Source organism: Vulpes lagopus, chromosome 22 (assembly GCF_018345385.1).
Source record: "Vulpes lagopus strain Blue_001 chromosome 22, ASM1834538v1, whole genome shotgun sequence".
NCBI lineage: Eukaryota > Metazoa > Chordata > Mammalia > Carnivora > Canidae > Vulpes > Vulpes lagopus.
Window position 1 is genome coordinate 891,501 of NC_054845.1, and position 6,000 is coordinate 897,500.

A 6,000-nucleotide genomic window follows, 5' to 3' on the forward strand; every position below is an offset into this window, starting at 1 on the left:
GGCTCCCTGCAACGAGCCTGCTTCTCCCTCTGCCTGTGTCTCTGCCTCTTTCTGTCTCTGTGTCTCTCATGAATAAATAAAAAAATAATAATAATAAGTAAGTAAGTAAATAAATAAATAAACAAAACATCTCTAGGGGAAAATTCTTGTCCACCACTGGGTTTCAACAGGCAAAAGTGAACCACAAATAAAACATGACATACCTTGCTACCAAAGAAAGAGTGACCATTGGTACAAGGGGAAGAACGTGGGTTTTAGAGTAAGTGGACCTGGTTCATTGCTACTTACAATGTGATCTTAGATTGGATACTAAGCCACGTAACCTCTTTCCCAGTTTCTTCATCTGGTAAAATGATTTATGCCGTCTCTCAGGAATATTCTAAGAAGCAAATGCAATAATTATGTACATCTCTAACATGTAGATAGATGCTCAATAACACATAGCTACGAGTACTTTTATTATTCACATACGATGCAGTCAACCTAACAATTATCAGGAAAGAAAAACATAAAAGTTACAAAATAAGTTGAAAGAGAGACCTCACTTTTGTTTTTTGGGGTTTTTTTTTGTCAGCAATTCAGTTTGTTACTGGAAACAGACTAATGTGCCAGGTCACTTGGATGGAGGGTGGTACGGAGACAGCCCCCCGCCCAGCACTAAGGGCAGTCTCTGGGGAGCTTGCTCCTTTGCCTTAGTATAATGACACAATGTCGTGTTAGCAGGTAACACATGCTGATCGCTACACTCCAAGGGCCTGTGTTACACACTTACTTGTATCTTTTATTCAGAATAACGAGCAAGGGGATCCCCGGGTGGCTCAGCAGTTTAGCTCCTGCCTTTGGCCCAGGGCGCAATCCTGGAGTCCCAGGATCGAGTCCCGCATCGGGCTCCCTGCATGGAGCCTGCTTCTCCCTCCGCCTGTGTCTCTGCCTCTCTCTCTCTCTCTGTCATTATCATGAATAAATAAATAAAATCTTAAAACAAAATAACGAGCAAATTTGTGTATCCCTAGATGGCATGGTGTGACACTGTCTTTTCCTAAGTAGATATTTTGCTTACATTAAAAAGTTAAATTCATTAATTATTTTTCAATATATTCTTTTAAAAACACTTTCTACAGATTCCTTTCACCTGTTACTCTCTACAAGCCAATTGCTGGCTCCTGTCATCACCCCAACTCAGCCCAACTGCTCTTAAGGATTGGCTCCCACACCGAGTAGAGTCCTAAAGATCACTGCCATTTTTAAAATTTATTTATTTGAGGGAGACAGAGACAGAGCATGAGCAGCATAGGGGCAGAGGGAGACGCAGGCTCCCCACTGAGCGGGGAGTCCAACACGGGGCTCGATCCCAGGACCCTGGAGTCAGGACCCGAGCGGAAGGCAGACGCTCAACCGATTGAGCCGCCCACGTGCCCCAGGTCACTGGCTTTTAATGCACTTTATATGTGGCCATTTTTCTGCCCTGGCTTCTGACCCCTTAGTTTTAGGTTCCCTGCATGAAATTTTGAAGTGCCAGCAGATGTGTGCTCTGTACAGGGCTTCCCACTATAATGATGAGAGTATAAATACACAGACCTGTGCACCCACATGTAAAATCTGTAAGACAGCCCTTCTGTCTGAAGACGTCGAGCCCCTGCACGCAGTACTTCAGGTCACTTAGTATTAGCTTTAACTGTGAGTAGCAAAATGTCGAAATAACAATGGCTTAAATAAGATAAAAGGGGCAGCCCGGGTGGCTCAGCGGTTTAGCGCCACCTTCCTCCCAGGCCGTGACCCCGGGGTCCCGGGATCAAGTCCCACGTCGGGCTCCCTTCATGGAGCCTGCTTCTCCCTCTGCCCACCCCCCCGAGTAAATAAATAAAATATTTTAAAAAAATAAATAAATAAGATAAAGGTGGTTCCATAAGCTGAACGGTGGCTCTATCTATCCTAACATCCTCAGGGACTCGGGCTCCTCCCATCCCCAGACTCTGGCCCTTGCTCTCCAGGCTAAGGCAACAGGATCTGCATTTTAGGCAGCAAGATAGAGGGAAAGACAGGAAGGAAAGAGTGGGTGATTTTACAGCTCATTGACCAGAACCGAGTCATGTGACTATGCTTATTTATAGGAAGCTGGAAATGTAGGCAGCCACACAGCCAGCAGCCACTAGCCAGCCAAAAACCAGGCGCTGGTCATCCTCGAAGGTAGGAAACAGGCCTTGGAGAACAACCAGCAACCTCTGCCACTCGGCCCGACGAAGCTGGCCAGCCTTCGGCCTTGGTCTGATCTCTGATCACATTCCCTCACCGCCACCCCCGCCCCCTCATGACCCCTGTGGCCCGATTGCCCCACCCTTAACCCCACTCATTGTCTCCTTGTGCTGTACTTGTTTACTTCATCGTCTAAAGAATTAAAAGTGCCATAAATATAGACATTTTTCAAAGTGATGAAGAAAGGAGACTTCCTGCCTGTACAAGCACAGGATGAAAGTACAGAATAAACATTAGCACTTATTTGTGTCCCCAGATCTGTGATAAACACCTGGGATTCGGGACTGAGCCGAGCCCCCTGCGCCCTCTAGTGCACTACACCCTGCTCCCGCCTGTTGAGTGCGCAGCACGCAGCCGGGCTTGCGACAAGGTGTCCCCTGTGCAGCCGGTGCCCAGACGCACCACGGGCTCCTGTCCTGCCTCCCCGGCCCCAGTGTGTCGCTGCAAGCAGCCTTACACGGCTACACGCAAACCACACTGCCCTTTCCACAGCAGAGAAGGTCAGAGATACACATTTGCCCTTTTCCCCAAAGGAGAAAAAAAAGCAAAAGGTTCCAGCCACGCTCTTGTCCCCAGTTTTGTTTGCATTCTCTAAGAGCAAAGAGAGTAGAAATAGTCATTCATCGCCTTTGCTCTCCCTCGGTAACACCTCTCATGATCACATCTGCGGGGCAGAGGCTGGTAAAGCAAACCTAGCAACTGCGAACGTGCCCTTGGAATGGCAAGGAGCCCAAGCAGCCCTGGTCGGGGGAAGGTCAAAGTTGGAAACTGATCCCAGGGAGGTAGCTACTTCGAGCACCCACAGCTCTTAAAAGGTTTTATTCACTATTTCTATCTGGTAATCAGACCACCCAAAATTCTGGCTCTGTAACAAAATGCCTACACTCTTACCACGATTTTCTTTTCCAGGCTGTACTTCCAATGCTCCTGATTCTGCAGGAGCCACGCTGGTGCAGGATTCGGGGCCTGCTTTCTTTACGAAGAAGGAGGGAGGGAGGGAGGGAGGGAGGAAGGGAGAGAAACCAGTGTTCCACTGCATGTTAACTAACGGGGATTTAAATAAAAATTTGGAGGAAATCAAATCAAATCAAATCTTCTAACAAAAAAAAAATTATCTTGGAACTTGTACATGAGGTCACAGGCCAGTGGAGCAGAGCCGTTCCATTCACCTGATGCTCACGGAGCCGGGGCACGGGGCTCCCGGGGCCCATGATGCTGGCCGTTGGTGAGGCTCCCAGTGCCAACCAGTAAGTACATTCATGACTGAGGGGGACACTGACAGCCCCCGAGAGCCAGACCTTGCTTCCAGTGCAGAAGGAGGGCGCTGGCGTTCCGAGAAACAGGGGTGGACAACTCAGTGGCCCTATCCCACCCTCTCTTACCCGCTTTATTTTTCTGAATTAGCAAGTCACATCAGCTGAAGATCAAGGCAGAGAAGCAATGGGAAGCTCGGTCACCTACAGCTCCTTCCCGTCCTAGGCCTCCCCGGCAGGACGTGTGAGTCTCAGGGCAAGAAATAAAAACAGCAGAGTCAGTTCTGTGGACTCTTTCCCCTATTCTGGTAAGAAAACATGCATATTCCTGCACGGAGCGGTGGGTCGTGTCACTTAGGCAACTCCAGACGTGAGTTAAATGCTCTTATATCTGCATTTAGAACCGGCATCACCCAATATAAAGATGAATAAAATTCATGCTAATGAGTTAAATTTTAAAATCTCCTTTATTTGGAATGACAGTAAACAGCAAGTAGCATCAGGACAGATTGAGAGAGAGACAGCGGAGGAAAGGAATAATGTCTTACTTCAGGGCCATTGAGCACCTAAATACTGCAGCACTTCCCACCGCTGTTTGAGCAGAGGCCCCCACATCGTGGGCGGCAGCAAGTGCCCTAAGTTATGGGCGGGCCCTGCACCTGTAACCTTGCACTGGGTGCTGGTCAGACCCAGCGCGGCCCCCCGCTGCACGAGGGCCACCCTAACAGACAGCTGGAGGGCCTCCTCGTTGCTTATTCCTTAGATATTTTTAAAGATTTCATGTATTTATTCACGAGAGACATGAAGAGAAGCAGAGACCCAGGCAGAGGGAGAAGCAGCTCCCTGCGGGGAGCCCAATGCGGACTTGATCCCAGGACTCTGGGGTCATGCTCTGGGCTGGAGGCACATGCCCAACCGCTGGGCCACCCAGGGGCCCCTTGAAGGGTGCTGGGCCACCCAGGGGCCCCTTGAAGGGTGCTGTTAGTCATCCAAACACTGGGATGACAAGGGAAACAGTGCGTTTTGTCCTCATGTGTCCCCTGCTGGGGAGCGCCCTGCGCTGTGCCCTCTCGGGCAGGTGCTGCCAGCAGGTGCTGCCAGCAGGTGCTTCCAGCAGGTGGCCCACAGGTAGGCCAAGGCCATGCACAGCCAGGTCCCTGCGGGGCTGACCTGTCACCTCCAGGCTGCTCCCCCACACGGAGCCCCGGCCGCAGGGTGCTCCTCCCTCTGCGTGGCCTTTCCTGGCCAGGGGTCCCCTTCCACAGGCTTCCTAGGAACTGGAACATTTGGGGAACCCGACTGCACGCTGTCAGCCCCCAGGGCAGGAGCGCTGGTGGGCTGAGGTCACCGTCACACAGCCTGAGGACGGACGAGATGGGGCTGTGGCAGGTGCAGGTGCAGGTGCCCCCGGCGCCCCAGGACACAGGCAGGCAGGTGCCTCCGCGTGGAAGTGCCCTGGGCTCCGGTCCCCAGGCTGTTGGCTATGCGGGTCCCTGGAGCGGCCGCCCCCATCCCCGGCCACCGTGACCCTGAAGTGAAGCCTGTTGCAGGGCGGCCCCTCCTGTGGATGCTGCAGCGGCGGCCAGAGCAGGTGTGTGGAGGATGCTCAGGATGCGGTGGCGACGGGGCCACAGAGGGCACAGATGTCCCCTGTGGGAGCAGCTGCCACAGGCTGGCGACTGTGCTGGGCGACGCGGGCTCACCTTGGGGGGCGCTCACTCCCCGGCTTGCAGGTTTGCTGAGCCCAAGGAGACAATGGGCTGCTGAGTTCCTGAATCTGCGGATGCCGCCCCCATGGACACAGGCTGCCAAGCCCACGCGTGTTGAGAGCCTGATGATCCCCTGCCGGCGTTTGCCGCTCGGGACGGGACAGACCAGGCCGTGGTGGCATCACAGCGGTGATGACCTCAGGGCAGCCATAAGGTCACCAAGGTGCCCCGAGCGCTCAGAGGCTACATGGACGTGACCTGACACCTGCCGCCCAGTCTTGACCAGCGGTGGAAGCAGGTCTCGGAACCGTTTGTGCCAATCGGTCACTTAAGTTTCACAGTAAAAGACTGGTTATTGGTAATAACAATGCCTCGTAAAACCTTCAGAGGGAAAGGAAAATGTGTTTTTTGGTGGACCATTTGTTTTGTGTGTGTTTGGCAGTATTAAGTTATTAATTTTTTAAACCACTACTTTTTAATGGAAACAACTTGACCAAAAATCTGTCGCAGAATTTTGAGACCCATTAAAATAAAAGTTTAATGAATGCCCACAAGACCCTTTATAAAAGAGTGTTTAAGTGGCCAGTAAGTGTATGAAAAGGTGCCCAACCTCACTAGTCACCAGGAAAATGCATTAAAACCACATGGACGTGCCACCACAGCCACCGGAATAACATGTATTAGTGAGAATGTGGAACAACTACAAGTCTCTCACGTCGCCCGTGGGAGCAGATATTTGTACTACTACTTTAGAAAACTATTCAACACATAGCTGAACAGACACC